Below are 17178 nucleotides of genomic sequence, written 5' to 3' on the forward strand. Positions count from 1 at the left end.
TTGCTCCATGAATATTCAGGATCACAGAATGACAGAATCATAGGGGTTGGAAGGGACCTCCAGAGATCATCGGGTCCAACCCCCCACCAAAGCAGGTTCCCTAGAGCAGGCTGCCCAGGTAGGCGTCCAGAGGGGCCTTGAATATCTCCAGAGAAGGAGACTCCACAACCTCCCTGGGAAGCCTGTGCCAGTGCTCCGTCACCCTCACCGTGAAGAGGTTCTTTCACATGTTGGTGCGGAACTTCCTGTGCTCCATCTTATGGCCATTGCCCCTTGTCCTGTCCCCACAAACCACTGAAAAGAGGTTGGCCAAATCCCTCTGCCTCCCACACTTCAGGTATTTGTAAACATTAATAAGATCCCCTCTCAGTCTTCTCTTCTCAAGGCTGAAAAAGATCTTGATGGCTGGTAGCATTAGCTCTGGAAGCTAGCCAGCTGTTGGGTCTGGCCAAGAGGACTGATGCAAAATGAGGTAATCCAACAGACGTATGTAGCTCTTTGGGTTTTCTTCCCCTGTCGCTAGCCCAAGTGGCTTTTCTCACTATAGCACTATTTCCAAGTATCGCAGACAGACATATGGGATGATCCAAGAAAAATATAAAAAGACACTTATCTAGAAATCTACTTGGAAAAGAGGCTCGAAATTGAACTGCCAAAGAAGCAGGCTAACCCAAGAGCATTTGGTCACTGATGATTAGCAGCAGATAGTTGGTATTGCTGAGCTACAACTTAGCATCATGAAATAAGCATGGACTGCACAAAGGAAAAATCTCCTATTTTAAAACATCTTGCTGAATTGAATGAATTTGAATGAAAATGCAAAACTGGGAAGCCGCATTTCTCAGTAATTCCAATTATTACTCTAGTACCTTCATTTAATCCTATACATGTAATAATGGCTCTTCCAATTCATATTCACTTTCTTCCCAAAGAAGTAGAACTTTGTCCAAGCAAACTGGACTACATTTTGCCTCACTGCTCTGTGAAATAAAGTTTTCCCCATGCACTAGTGACTGGATGTTTGGCTAAGAGAGGAACTGTACTAGTCATGGGAAGCAATTGGTACCCAGCACTGTGCTACACTCGTGACGAGAGATCACGCCCAAGCTTCTCCCTGTAAAGAAACTTCCCTTTGCCTATGAAGAGGGATGGGACAAAGCCATCACAACAGTGGAGTTGCAGAACGATATGTTTATCTTGACATGCACACAGGGCTCAATTTTACCAAGAAAACCGCAGTTAATTATTTGCCTCATTAACATAGTCAATCTTTTATGGGGCTGCTTCTTTAATGTGTTTTTCTTCCTTATTCTTCTTTCACTTTTCACATAAGGACATTCACCTTTTCCACTATGTTACCTCTTGACTTTTGGCTTCTCTTTCAGCTTCTTCTGACAAGGAAACTAACCATGTGTCCTGTAGGAGTTGTTAGCCTTGTCCTTAAGGACTGTACAGCTTAGAGTAAGACAGCAGTATTTAGTCTACTTGTATCTTCACTATAACAAAGATGAGGTTTAATTCCTTCAGCTTTCAAACATATCTCCTCATGTCTCATCCAGCGTGACCTGGGAGATGAGCAAGTTACCATTTGACTCCTTTGTTAAACATGCACTTTTCTTAGTGGGTACGTAATAGCAGGGTCTGGCAGGCTGTGCAGGTAGTTTGCATGGGCTTGAAAGTCAGCACACCATTCTCTGAATCAAGATTTGAGTGCTTGCATGAACACATTCATCTTTCTCAAACTTATTTTGGAAGAGGAGAAAAGTAAAGTGGGAGTTAGGAAGAAGCTAAGCAGATGGTTTAAAAAGCAAAGAATAGACCCGAAACATACTTTGAGTGTTGTGTTATGCAAGAAGGCTCTCCCAGGCATTTAATCTACGCATGCAGCAGATTTATGGTTTAATTTTCTTGTTATGCCAGCTGTTACCCAGGCAGAAGTCACCACCCCCTTTTCCCAGATCACAGGAAAACTTAGACCTTCCCTTGCTTCATGAAGATGCATAAAACCCAGCAGGTTTTACAGTGGCAATGCTGCATTCCTTGGTTCCTGGGCTCTGCACGTATACCGTCTATATATTTAAATACTAATTGACATGCCTCCAAAGTACCACAGGGCACACAACTACACTTATTTTACTGCAGAGCAAAGCAGCAACCTAGACACACACCTGGACAACTAAAAAGCTAGTACAAAATGAAGATACACACGTGGACATCTCTGCATTAACTCATTCCAGAGTGAACTTAATCCATTTTTCCAGTAGACAGAACTTACGTTCACCATCCAGTTAACTCCCAATAAGAACAGCATCATTTGGACACAGAACACTAATTTGAGAACAGCTAGCATGAACCTTCTCTCCTTCATTCCTCTGTAAACAAACATTAAGATCCTGACATATCCATGGCAACTTCTGCTGTGGAAACCAGACTTCAACATAACCTTTTAAAAAATGATGCCAGTTCTTTCACACACAATACACTGAAGGAATTATAAACCCCGTAGGGTGACACTGTAATAATAAATTTGAATGTAAATGTCAGCGGAGACCTAACTTAAAATCCACACCTGCAGAAAGAAGCCCACAGGGATTTCAGTCTGATGCTACCAGTTTAAAAAAGCTATTTCATTGCCCTAAAGACCCCACCCACCCTCTCATTCTTCAACACTACTGATTTGTCTAAGTAGCATTAAGTCATACCAGCATGCCCCCAAGTCTCTTAAGACAGTTCAAATTTTAAAAAAATCCATAGGAAGGTTTTTATTGCTACAAGTTGCATCAGTTTATACAGATACAACCTCCTCACCAAAGAAGGCTAGGCAATATAATAGAACTGGGATTCCAATAAGACTTAAATTCTGTAAGCTTTCTGTACCCTTATCAATCTTGAATGAAATCAAGCAACTGTGCCATACAGTTGAACTCTTTGACGAAGGACTCATCTTTAGCAGTAGTGGGGAAGAACAGAGCAAAAGAAGAAAACAGGCAGCATTTTCCATATACAAAGATTACGGGAAATACGAACAGTAACTCTACTGTGATAGATATTTTTAAGCTACTGGAATTTTAACCAGTTCTTCTTTAACCCAAAGACACCATAACAGATGAATTCAAACAACTTCAGAATCCAAGAATGAAAAAAAACCTTGAGCTTACATACAAGCTTTTAATGCAAAGAGATACGTATCTGAAGAATTTTCATACCTGTAGTTACAGAGAAAAATTAATCCTTAGAGCATTACATTCTTTGCGTGGAAAGCAAGGCCAAGAATTAAACATGCCCTTCAGCAAATCATAATTCAATGCCATATCTAAGATGAAGATGCTGATGCTGACAGTTCTGTCTCCTATGCCCCAATTCCTGGTGCCAGGCTGCACTGCCCCTTATTTGTGCATCATAATTGCTAGTTCCAAGAAGAAGTGCATGCAAGATAGAGGCTGGCATCTGCTAATGAAGGAATGTTTTGTTTTATAGCTCAATTTTAACTGAGTAATGCAGTCTGAAACCTGAGTTTGGGATCAAACTTACCATGGGGTTTGATGAGTGTAATTTCTGCCTTATCCCCAAAATTCTGTGTGAAGTTGAAAACATTTTTCTGGAAGTTTTTAGCCACTGGTATATGCACTTAGCATATCAATTCAATATTTACAGTCATGAAGTGGAACTGAGCCAGAAGATACATAAAAGTATTTTCCCCATTATGCAATATTACTTTTCCTTGAAGGGTAGGGAGTAGAAATGAGGGAGTACAGATGTGCTATTTTGATAGCAAGACGCATTAGCACAAAATAAGAAAGTGATTAATATGGACCCAATGCTATTAACTGCTTGGATACCTTTTTAATTTGTATGGCCTAGCTTCCTAGAAGCTAGCCAGGATTTTCTAGTGCTATAAAATAAAGGTTGGAAAAAAGTTCAATAAATCAGCTAATCCATGCTCTCAAAACTGGATTAGAAAAGCATGGTCTAGACATAGTTAATCCATGCCTCAAAAGGCACTCTACAAATGGAAATACCATAGCCTCCTGTACCAATCTGTTCCAATGATTCACTTTTTTTCCTAGTATCCATTTATACATCTTTGTTGCAGCTTAAACCCATTACTGATGGTTCAATCTTTAGAATGACTACAGTGAGTACTTCCCTTTTCTTTTTTTTGATATCTCAGTTGAACACAACTCTTCCTTATCCCTATACCGTTCTATTATAGAAAAAGTGTTCTAATTTTTTTTTAATAAAAAATATTTTTCAAGACTCTTCTCTTTACTTGCTTCTATACTAGAAGCTAGAAGTAATCTAGCTTTTCCTGAGGTAAAATGCCTAAACCTTAAGTAAAGGACTGTCGCATCATTTATAGAGTTATCCTGTTTGTGTTTTTCAGTATATCTGGCTTTACTTGAAACATTTATGTTAACAGAAGCACATCCAGTTTAACTGCAACATTCCCCATACCCTTTGCATAGAACTCATTCTTCCACTGTCTAGTTGTACAGAGATCATCAATAAGGACAAGATCCAAGGTTCTCTGTTTAATCTGAAAGGCATATTCTTCCCCAGACTACTTTTCAAGCTTCTTCAAATTGTTCTGAATCCTAAATGTTTTCCAATACACAGGCAGTGACCCCCAACTTGGTATCATCTGCTGCTAAATCTATACAGCCTTAACTTTTCACTTAAGTCAAAATTAGTGAGAGAATCCTGCAGAGACCATTCAGTCTAGACAACCTTCTGGTCTGACATTTATCCATGGAACTATTTAAAGTTTTTCACCAACTTTATGGTACTTAGAGAAGCACCTCCCCGCTTTTTCATATAGGTAATATCATTAGAATAGCCTCATCAAACTAAAAACACATTAATGTCTCCCAAAGCCACAAGAACTGACAGCATATTAGGGAAGGAGATTTGACTGCTTGACAATTTGGTTTTGAGGAAATCCACATTTATGTTCATTTACCACCTTTGTACTCCCTCCCCCCCCCAAAAAAAAAAAACAACTTATAAAATAGTTCATATTTATTCCTGTGTTTTCACAAATAGCCTGCAGTTCCCTGGTAGTTCTGGGCCATCTCCTTAGATGCAGGTACTTCCTTTTCTTTGCTTTTTTTTTTTTAACCCACCCCTCTTGAAGGAATTCCACCTGTTTATATGGAAACTAATACGCCTCTGCAGCCAGAAACCAGATGAAGCAAAATAACCTTGGCTGAATTTCTCCCCTTGTTCAGATAAGAAAAATAATGGAAAACACAAAACTGCTTATCTGAGGAAAGTTCATACTTCTGTTTCTGGAGAAAGGTATAATTGCAGTTTATCCGTGGTAAGCTTGTAGCAGGCCACTTCCTTATTACTCTTGTCATCAAATAAACCGTTCTAGAAGTACACTACCCCGTGCCCTTGAACTGCAGTAAACTGATGATGTCCTGAGTATCAAATATGGCAAACAGACAGACAGCCCATAGAAGAACACTTTCTGAAGACAGGAACACCCTAGTGTAAACAGCTTAGTTTTAGGTTGTACAGAATAACGCCTTTGTATCATGCTTCTCTATAATTTAACCACATTGACCTTTTAATCTTTATTTTAAAATTAACATGCCTTTACCTCTGTGTCAGAGCTATGACCTCAGCCAACATGTGCTCTTAACCAAGTTTATATTGAAAAACCTGTACTTCCATTACAGCATGAGAACACAAATATATTTTTCTGCAGGAAAAGAAGTTCACCCAAGCTAACCTTTTCCAAAAAGGTTGCAAACAAATGATTTCTTCAAATACTTTCACCACTCAGCTCTGCTATTAGTTGTCTGCACCCTAATTTAGTAAACATGCAGCACCATCTTATATTCAAGTTATCAATAGTCCAGTCAGGTAAACTGGGAAAACAAAGCCGTATGTTAGATGGAAGTGATCTAACTGGTCACTAAGTAGTTCGCAAACACTAAATGACATATTTTTGCCTCCTGTTCTGGTTAAGCTGCACTGATTGCTCTTGTGTACATCGGACCACGTGTAGAGCTCATTCAACTTGCGAACCGTAAAGATAACCAAAGCAAGTAATTTTTTGCCATCTTAGCAAATTGTGTGGTCTTCGGCCATGAGCCTATCAGCATCAAGAATCTGCAAAGAAGGAAGCAAAACCACATTTCTGGGATGCATGCTATGGCAGAAATTTCTGATTTGTACTTGCCAACAAGCGCTGTCATCACAACCTAGAGCATCACCCACAGTAAGAGCACAGCTGTTGCACATGGCAGCCATATCTACAACTACCTGACTTTCAAATTATAGATAAGAGTCACAGCAAGCTAGTCTATACAAGTCTTAAATTCACTGAAATACAAGATAGCAAGGAGAAAGAAGAACTTACACAATGGAACAAAGTGGCTGAATCAGTTCCCACCACCCAACCTGTCCTGCCCCCTCTAATAGACACAGGTGCTGCCTTTTGCCCATGTTTTATCACACTAAACAGGCAATTGCCAGAGACTATCCAGTAGCAGCTCATACATAAATGAATAGTTATTAAGAACTACCAACATAAATATTTACTTTGTTCAGTCTTTTTGCTTACTATTAATTGTTTTCTACTCTGCCCTGGTCATTCTAATTAGTTAGAGCTGTAATACAACGCAGAAAGTTTGTAACAAAAATATGAATACATATTCCCAGTGAAGGCAAAGGAGATACCACAGAACATTCTCTTAACAGCATTCATAGAAACAGCTTGCATTAAGCCTTGAAGCGCAAAGCAGCATATTCGTTTTGGGCTATCATTCAGACCCACTGTTACCAGTTTGCTACATTTCAACTCAGAACCTCTGACACTAAGGTAGCGACTGCCTGCCTACCGCTTCTCTCAAAGGGAGAGGGCAATACTGAAAGGTAGGGTAGACAAGCTGAAGCTCAATTTTTGGCGGGCCTCAAAAATAGGAAGAAGCCTCAGTATCTCATAAGCCCATTATTACAGCTTCAAGTTATGTTCTTCACAGATTTAGCAGCCTAAGTTATAAATGCAGCAAGGAACTTGGAACAGTATATTCAAATAGCCTTTGGGTGTTAGAGGAAAAGATGCCAATTTAATAAAAAAACAAAAACATGTTTGGCGCAAGCAAACAGAAGCTAGCCTCTCCCGCGCAGATAAAGAAAAAAGTTAATTTATTTCTGAAAGTCAATAATCTCTGTATGCATATATTATCAGTAAAGCTGAGACAGAAGGTAGAGCTTCTGCAAAGCTAAGGAGGACCAAGTCCCCACAACCATCCACCTTCTTTACACTTCGGTAATGAAAATCTGTTTCCAAAAAACTGTTTTAAAACCCCTCTGTTTCACCATAAAGCACTTGGGTTTGTATAGCTTAGCATTCAAGGCAATAACAAACAGCCACGTGACCCTCTTGTGGAAAGGCCACGGAAAAAAAAAAATCTGCCTGGAGTTTGTGTTGGCTAGGCAAATCAATATACTTAGTCATAACTCAACAGCACTACTTACAAAGCGAGTAATTGTTTTCCCACTGATGCCATCTCTACCACTTTCAGACAGAGAACAAGTTGCCAAAGTCCTGCGTTCACAGGGATCTTAAACTGGCTTGGCCTCACAGAAGATTAAGCATAGAAAGACAGCTCACTGATGCAGCCGGTCAGCAGATGTCCTGGAAAGAGAGTTACAGGGCCTGGCCAGCCACTACGCTGCCTTCTTCACCAGCCCTTATGTATAAACATCACCCAATGATATATTTGCTAATACTATATTGTTCTTAATGCAAGTTCTCCTTTTTTCTCCCCCCCCACTGTAAACTTTCACTATCAAAAACTTACATGACGACTAATTCAGGCCTACAAAACTTGCATTTTTAGGGCCTCAGACTTTACTTTTACAAAGTGATTTCAAACCTACGTTAATAATTCTAGTTTTAATTACTCTTAATTCTATTATGTTTTTATAAGGGTATCAGCATGACATACATTTCACATGATTTAACTTCAAAGAGTTAAGATTAAGTTACTGAATTCTTGCAATACCTGCTGGAGGTTTTTTTTATGGTATTAAAGAAACTATCGACAATAAGTGAGAACACATGTTTCAGACTAGGGTAAAGTTTATTCCAAGAGGTAAAAACTCCCTTCAGCTTTATATAATTATTTAAAACAGCATACATATTAAAATATTTTAACTTATGTATTTGAACTATGTGACACAGCACTATGAAATTTTCTAAGCTCAAAACATCATAACCACTAGAATCTTTAATTACCCTTAGTTCTCAAAATCCCCCTCCTTCCTTCCACCCAAAGGTAACTGCACTTCATCAAGTTCTTGTTCAAGTCTAAGAACTGTTGCCCAATGTGGGTGTTTCAATATTAACTATTTCTACCTTCAGAAATGGCTCCCATCAGCCACATCGCTGAGCAAAGTAACTACTTTCAGACAACAGAAATGTGAGAAGAATCTTCAGACTTTTGGGCTCACTTTAAGTCTTCACTATCTTCAGAGAGAAATTATCTTCATTCCCATCTGTAGGCCACAAGCACCCACAATATCTTACAGTTAACAGCAATGTGTGTAACTCAGAAGAGCACAGATGAGGCCCCACAAAAAAATGCTTCAGTTCCAGCACTCCCTGCAGCACAACTGAAATCTGAGCTGCATCATTCCACTCACATTCCAGGTAGAATAGATTTTATGTTTACAAAATACATCTTCTCTAATCTCACTACTGATGCTCCATCCTGTATATAAATATTTAATCACAGACAGGCACTTCACGAAAGGCAGCTTGAACACATAACAGTGGAAAACGCATCTTCCCTAAGTTAAAAATGTAGAAAAATGTGTATGTTACACATACAGTTAAACACGACGCTGGTTCAGAAGCCTTAAAGAGATATGCATGGAAAGAATCAATTTCTTACATTAGTCATTATTTCCAAAATATTTTTAAAGAACACTAATTGATTAAACAAGTACAAGTCAGAAGATGATTATATTGCACTTGAACGTTCAAACTTGAAGTCATGCTCATCAATTCTCTTCAAATGCTCAGGAAAATAGCAAACAACAATTTTGAAAAGCAAGCAACAAGCACAGTATTAGTTGTAGCAATACGACTTACTGCCTTTGAGATTTACTCCTTGCTACAGCTCCAACAGGCACGCTTTATGCTTTCATAAGGATGGCAGCGGCATAGAGAAATATCAGGAAGTCTAAAACAGACGACTGTTTACAGCCCTTGACCAACCTTAGTCACATAAAGGTAACAGATAAGAATCTCTGGCCCTCTAAAGCTTTAATTCTGTAACAACGCAGAAATAACAGTAGTTCAATTCCTGAACGCGGTGGCTCTGCACAAGAAGGCACTATTGCTTAGAATGCACGCTTGATCTTGGAACGTAAATGTTTTCAGATGACAAGGAATACATTTCCTCCTATTAAAGCTAGGACCAGCTCATTACCATTTATCTGCATGTCAAGATCATTAACAAGGAGAGACTACAGAAGAATAAAACACAGTATCCATCTGCTAATAGTTATGGCTTAATTCAGTCATTTTTATTAATTTGTGCTACAAAGCACGAGAATTATGCTGTACTAGAGACAGCACAAGAATGGTTTTATCATGCTGCGTTTGCCTGTTTCTACAAAAACAAGTTGGTGCTATAGATTAAGATACACAGCAAGACCTTTCTTCAGAGACTCGAAAACAGAAGGCTAACATAATTTCCAGATGTAGGCTGAGTCCACCAGTCTACCAGATCCCAAGTTTTTCCACCTTTACCAAAGAAAGATGTGGAGGGAGGAATAAGAAAAGGGGGCCAGAAAGCATTTAATTCTCAACTTTTGGAAGCTGAGCACACTGCAGCTACCACTTCAGGCTCCACACCACCAAGGACACCCCGCTCCAAGGGTACCCACACAGTTCCTCTCACCCTGGGCCACACGTTGTGTGCTGTCTCTATGCCACAAGGCCCCCAGGTCCGCACCTCAGCAGTCCAGTTTCTCCTCACAGCACCAGACTCTGCATGACCCTGTTCACACCTCCACCACCTTCCCCATAGATCCTTTCAGATCTATTTCTACCTAATTTCAACTTTGCTGCCAATTGGTTACTCCTTGTGTCTCTCCTCAACACCACCTTCCCTCCCCACAGACCTTTATTCCTGTGAGGTCTATGCTATCCCATATCACCAGCAGCAGCTTTTAATCTCTTTTGATTCCACCCCCTCCATTCCCAGCACCTTTCCTTGCTTTCCTCTGCCCAACTCATCCAGTCTGATTGCTTCTGCTTTTACATCTTATCCCTCCCAGTCCACCACCTGACACAGGCTCTCCTTCCCACAATCTCTCAGCCAGATTGGACCAGATGATCTTGGAGGTCTTTTCCAACCCTAATGATTCTGTGATTTGTGTTAATATTGCACACTAGAGAAGCTCTCACAGAGAAAGAGAAGCCACACAGATAGCAGAGGATACCCTAAAAAAACCAAACACACCTTTTACTGTTATAAAGTTTCTTCACACATAGCTCGTGTTTTCCTAACCAGGGCATCTTCCCTGTCATTCCAGTTTTCACCAAGTCAGATGGATCACATTCTTTGATGCCTAGAACATTTCTCAAAAACTCCTGATTTGTCAAATTTGGTGTTTCAAAAGTTACTTGATAGATAAATGCACACCTTTGACTACTGCAATACTCAAAATTCGGATGGAAATTTCATTTGCTGTTCTACCAGCATCAAGACATGCAACAGCAGCATCAGTGTATTAAACCTTATTAAAAAGAGATCCCCGTAGAAAGGTAAGTTACTGTAACAGAGCTTTCATTTTTACAGTAAAGCTAAAAAATACTTTGTTTATAACAAGACATCAATCCGTCAATAGCTATTTTTATTAAAAACCTCTGTGTCAAGCAAGCAGGAGTTGAAAGTTTTGGCTATTTTAGCATTATGGTCTCACCAAGCATATGATTTAGAGGCTACAGTCCACTCTCTCACACCAAGCAGTAAAAGCAACCTGCTTTTTTAGGACAGAAGAAAAATCCCTTTTTTCCCCTCCTTAAATCAGAAAGAGCATTTTCACACCTTCCAAGAGTGTTTAATTTTTGTTGCACTTCACACCAAGGCACAGCTGACTCTGTAAAAGCTGCTCACAGGAAGCCACACTAAACTCAGAAATACCTTATGGTCACTGAACAAGAAAATAGCCATGGTTACAAAACCAAATTAATTCCATTGACCACTTTGAAGAGAGATACCAGCATGCTTGCTAATTATCTGAGGTGCTTATTATGTATTTCAAAGTTTGAAAGTAATTCTATACTTCTACCAAAGCTAATAAATCAGTCATCTCTGTTAAAGGCTTAGAGGAAAAGTAAAGCTTACTGCTCAAATCTATGGTTAACATATGACAAACATTACTATGAAAGCCATTCAAAAAGTCTCCTCATGGGAAAGGGTAACATTATGAGAACTAAGTGTTTTCACATGTTCTTTTTACCTTTGTTCTTTTATAGTCTTATTTTTCACCTCTTCTATGAGAAGATTTTTTTGGAGGCTACTAAGCTGAATTCCATCTCTTTCTTCTCAGGGCCCTTTGGGACTGCTCTCCCCCTATCAACATCTTTTGTTCCTGCTACAGTAATGCTCTGATCAGTCAAAAACAGCTTCAAGTGGCTTCCTCCAACAGAATGAGGAATTGGTAACAGTAGCAGATTCAGAAAGAAGAGGTAAGAGAAAAAGAAAAGTCAGTTAAAGGGAAAAAAAAAAACTACTTTCTCAGCAATGTTTTAAAATTAAGAACAAGCAAGCTTCCTCCTGAAGTCACGTCTCATCAACTAATTAGTCAGAAAAGGCAAAGTCACTGGTGTACATGCAGGAAAGCCCAAACCAGCACGACTCTCCTCCAGGCTCAGAGCAGGTGAACAACCACTGGTGGTTTATCAAATTATAATGCAGAAACAGCCTTAAATCTGCTCTAGTGATTTTCAAAAGCAGATTAAAAAAAAAGAAAAACCCAACGGCCGCATTTTATTTCCTACGTACAGACAATGGCCCCAAAAGGGAAAAAAGCTTCCTGGTTCATGCTATAGAGTCTCAGACCCTAATGTGGTCTTCCATATTTTGCACCACTACAGTATCAGGCCCTAATTTCAACGTCCACCTGCTTTTAACTGATGCAACATGTTTAAGCTTTTAGCCTCAAAATAACAGTATTCTCAAATTAGGCTATTATATTACTACAGGATATTGCTCACTTCACTGTAAAGCAGGATATCTTCCTGTACAATTCAGGTTTGTCTTTTATTTAATAATTTCTAAAATATTAAATACAACTGCCATGGCATACATTTTTGTCCCTAAATAGAATGCTTGGGGCAAAGGCTGCTGTGTTGGGTAAGCTTCCAGTTTAATGTTAATAACTAAAGCATCAAGCTGGTTTTTTTTTTGGTGGTGGTGGTTAAACTTATTAATTTGTATCTCAGTTCATATGTACCTTCAGCAATCAGCACAGCAGCTTCTAAATACTAGCTGCAGCTGCTAGGAGCTGCTGGAAAACTAAAGTAACACAAGTTATATTTATTATATATTTTCCTTTGAGTAAACGTTTATAAACATTATTTGTTACAGACAACAATTTAGTTACCACAAACTTAAGTGGTCGCAGCAAAAGCCTATAAATGCTAATATTTAAAGTATCTATATTTTTCTAATAAACGTTTCCCCACTGCAAAGACAAGTTATCCCCCTTGGCTGTTTCACACTTGATCTCTTCCACAACTGCAGGCTGGCTGCTTCTGGCTCTTGTCCCTTTGGCCAGTTAGGAATTCTCTCTCAAAAAGATCCCATGTCCTCACCTGTCCCAACTTTTTGCTTGCCCCCTTCTTCTCCTGCAGTTCTACCAGTCGACACATTTAAATCCGAGCACGTTTAATAACACGCCCATTGATAATTTGGATGCATTAGGATCCTAAATGCCTCGTTACTGTTTTACAGGTTTGTAACAGGAGCTCTTTTGTTCATTTGTCAAAGCCGGCAGTTCTACAGCTGTTCAACAGGCTACTGGAAATTCTGATCAGATAGCCTTTGTTCACTTAAAACACGCACGCCCCACAGACACACGCCTCAAGTAACTACAGCTAACTCTTCCTCCCGCTCCTGAAGAGAATCGGCTTTACCGGCTGCCCGAGGACAGACCGAGGGCGGGAGGAGCCGCCGGTGCCCCCGGAGCCGGCTGAGCTGACACGGCCGTTACCGGCACCGCCCCGGCGGGCTCCCCTCCCTCTGCGCTGAGGGGAGAGGGCGGCGGCGCCTACCTGTGGGCTACCCGCGGCGGGGTCCCCGAGGCGGCCGCGGCCGCCCCGCCTGAACCCGGTGTCGCGGCAGGAAGCGAGGGGGATCCGCGGCGTCTCCGCCGTGGCGCAGTTACCATGGGACGGACGGAAGTCACCGCCAGCGGGGCGGGCAGGGGGCGGGGAGCCATGTTGAGCGCGGCGGTTGCCGGTCGCCATCTTGAGTGCGGCGCGGGGCGCGCTGAGGGCACGGAGCTGCCGCCCTCGACACTTTGGGGTTCGCGGCGACGCAAGGAAAAATAAAAAATAATTAAAAAAAAATAGGCCGCGAGTCGATCAGTTCATGGGCTGCCCTCAAGTACTTACCCAATACCTATGAAAATGAAGGAACATGGTTCTGAAGCAAAAGCCTGACACGAGTTTTTCTGTCAGAGCGGCAAGCGTAAAGCCCCAAATAGGAACAGTGTGCCACAAGGTGCGCGTAAATGGTTGTTTTCTAATGTTCTCCCAAGAAAGGGTATTTCAGTGTGCTGTAACAGTCACAGTTTTAAGCAGAGATCTAAACAGATGGAAAGTCATACCAGGGGTTAAAAGAATGCTTTTTCAGTAAGAAAATTACCGCGAGGAAAAGAATGTAATTTTACCATCTGAAGACATGGGATTTTCCTGAGGAATTTCAAGTGAAGAAATGAGACCAAGTCTCTCAGAGTGGGGTTGGTCTCAGAGGGACCTTCACACCATGGTGAGACAGGGAACATGTCAGAGATGTTGGGAAGAGCAGGAATAAAAAAGCTGTGATGAGGCCCCTTGGTTAGCTTGGGCAACCCTTGGTCACGGATCCAGCAGCCAAATCCCCATCAATCCCAGGGCTGTTTCCTTCCAGATATAACTCATCTTCACAAATCCCTTTTCTGCCCACCACAACGGGGCCTGAAGTGTCACACTGTACGTACTCTTTCAAAAGCAACAACAACAACAAAAACCAAACAAACAAACCAACAAACAACAAAAACACACACAAACACCACCTAGTATGAAATTACACATAGCAAGGAGCATCTGGATAAACAAATCAAGTGCTGAAATCCCAGGAAAAGCTTGCCACAGTCATAATTGCGCTGCCTTGCACGTGTGTTAGTTTTCAATTGCATGATCATGCCCCGTTTTGTCCAAAAGCATCTTTGCCTCATTTAGCACACAGAATGGGCCAAAATACAGTTCCATTGTTACTCACAGACATGGTATTGCCTAACCTTTGAGGGCTTACTATTGCAGTTTATGTAAAACTACATATTCATGATTTTTAAGACCAGAACAAAATACTAGAAAACCTGCAGTGATCCCTCGCACACGACAGGCTGCTAGGTTTTAATCCCTTTGTGAGAATAATTGGTTCTTTAAAGGTCACTCTGAAGCATGTGAAACACCCAGGGTTTGGGAGTCAGGGTTGGCAGCCTGAGTCAGAGACACTGATTCCCTCCCTCTCCCTCTTCACTCAACATGGTTTTTATTAACGGCTCATTATAATTCTGCATTCTGGCTCAGATTTCATCCTAAATGCCAGCAACATCTGCTGTATCAGCCCAATAACTTTTGCTTGATCAGACAAAAAATGCTGTGAAAGTTGACATATTTAACTCTGTCAAGACTCGGGCTTGAAGCAGCATGCCAGGAATGCAACAGTAAATGGGAAAGAGCAAGTGAATTTAAGAAGAGATCTTCCTGTGAAGCAGCAAGAACAAGTGGAAGAGTAGAGCTCAGCCCCTCCTGCTCCAGAGGGACCCTGCTGCCAGGTCTTGTCACTTAATACCACATTCTGGTACTTAATCTCTAATTGTGCTGATTTCTTCTCTAGGCTCAAGTGACTACTCAGTCATCTGGTATAATTCTGTAATTCATGTGACACCTTCCTTTTTTTTTTTTACTCACAAAATATATCTACAGAATATTATTTATGCCTCAGTGATCCTCCATTGAAGTACAGGAACCTCGAGAAATTAAAAAAATAAAATAAAATTTACAGTTCTCAGCTCCTGTCTTCCAGTGCCATCTAGTGTTCAACTTTGGAAAAGAAGTGACTAATGGGATTCCTCCTCGTCAGATCAATTTGCCGTAACTAACATATTTTGGAAATTGAAAGATGGCTCTGATAGAAAGTATCATTATAAATTAATAACATATACATATATATCAATTTTATAAATGTATCTGTTCATATATTTATTTTATAGCATTACATTCGAACACAACTTTTATATAATTTAAAATCAATAACACTCACGAATCATACCTATGTGTATATGTATATATATAGCAGTTATTTACTTCTGGTTATTCTGTTCTTGGTAACTAATTAAATCACTTCATCAAACAACGGTTGCAAAAGAGAAGAAAGGAAAAGAAAGGAGAACTGAGATAACCCTACTTCATTTTCAGATCCCACCCAAAAAGGAGTAGCCATCCATCAAAATCCAGTAAAAAATTTACTTACAAAGTAAAATTGCAAAGCTTGGACTGACTGATCATTTAATGCATCTGCAAAAGGGAGTGAGGTGCTTTTTTGAAACAAGGAGACAGAAAATGAGGGATTATCCAGAGATCGTCTGTCTTTATTTTCTTATCATTCCTCCCTTGATATTTTTCTCAATACTGACATTTGGTTCTTATCTTCAACCTCCATCCACGATCAGTAGTTAAATAGTTCATAACCATTGAAAGCACCCTTGATCCCTCTTTACTATTAAATGCATAAACTTAGGAGAAGAACGTGAGGATATTAAAAAGTCTGACCATGTTTCAATGAAGTAAGTGTTTATCAGGCAGTACAGATAATTCCCCCTTGAAAATCAAAGATTCTAAATTAAGATACAAATTCTAGGTGGAAAATACAATAAAAGGAATATGAATACAGAATTGCATACAATAGTTTCTTGCAGAGTTTGAGAAAACCCTACTCTCCTACCTACTCATCAAAGAATCCAAAACTAATTATTATCTGAATTAGAATTATTATCTGAATTAGTCTAGTTAGAAAGGAAACAAAGCAAGGTGCTTAGCTACTTTCATTCCAGTGAAAATGTAATTTAATTAGGGCAATTTCAGATCACATTCCTGGCAGCTGTGTTTATCACATTTTCTTCAAAGGATAGGAATTAGCATTGACTGACATCAGCATCAAAGCTCATTTATTCACCCGCCTACATCCTACCAGCCCTTCTGAGCTTGTCTGTTTATTTAGCACTTTAATAACACCACAGTAAATAAGATTTCATTTCATACTCTGCATGTTTTTTTTTGTCAAAGCACTTAGCATAGGCTCCTTATAACATCGCATTAGAACCCACCTTTGTAGAAAGATGAAAGAGCAGCAAGCTGTTTTCATGAACAGGTATTTTAAAAGGCTAGCAAAAGAGCAAGGATGTAGACTGGGATCCAGAGTTTCTTTATTTTTTGTCAGCAACTAGAAAATCTCACTCTTTTAGCAATGTTGGGGGGGGAATGCCAGAAATGATCTCTCACTGCTTAAATGTAAAGCTAGCTAGGTCACTAGGGTTTTGAACATGGGGTATCATTGGAAATTGTGTGGTACACAAGACTCAGCTCTCTGTTTCATGGCTGCTGTGTCCTTACCAGCTCATCTGGAGGCGTGAATGCTGCCACACCACTTACAGGGCCTGACCTTTTATTATCTCCTGTGAGCTACAGGTAGGTTCCTACTGGCAAACTATCTTTCATTTGATATTTGTGAAGCACCTCACAAAACAAGACTTGATCCCTAATTAGAGCTTCCAGAACACAGGAACAAGGTGGATGCATCATAGCTCTGCTGCCTTTTCTGGAGGCATGTACAGAATTGTCACCACATCAGACAAGACGCCAGACACATCAACAAC

General features: G+C 40.2%; 1 long non-coding RNA gene across 2 annotated transcripts in view; it reads right to left on the reverse strand.

Moving 5' to 3' along the window:
* Nucleotides 1–13425, reverse strand: part of LOC118255229 (uncharacterized) — a 35378-nt gene extending 21953 nt beyond the window's left edge. For both annotated transcript variants that reach the window (XR_004780911.2, XR_004780915.2), the window contains exon 1: nucleotides 13310–13425. This is a non-coding gene — a long non-coding RNA (uncharacterized LOC118255229). The remainder of the gene's footprint in view (nucleotides 1–13309) is intronic.
* Between the last annotated feature and the right edge of the window lie 3753 nt (nucleotides 13426–17178).

This window comes from Cygnus atratus, chromosome 3 (assembly GCF_013377495.2).
Source record: "Cygnus atratus isolate AKBS03 ecotype Queensland, Australia chromosome 3, CAtr_DNAZoo_HiC_assembly, whole genome shotgun sequence".
NCBI classification, from domain to species: domain Eukaryota; kingdom Metazoa; phylum Chordata; class Aves; order Anseriformes; family Anatidae; genus Cygnus; species Cygnus atratus.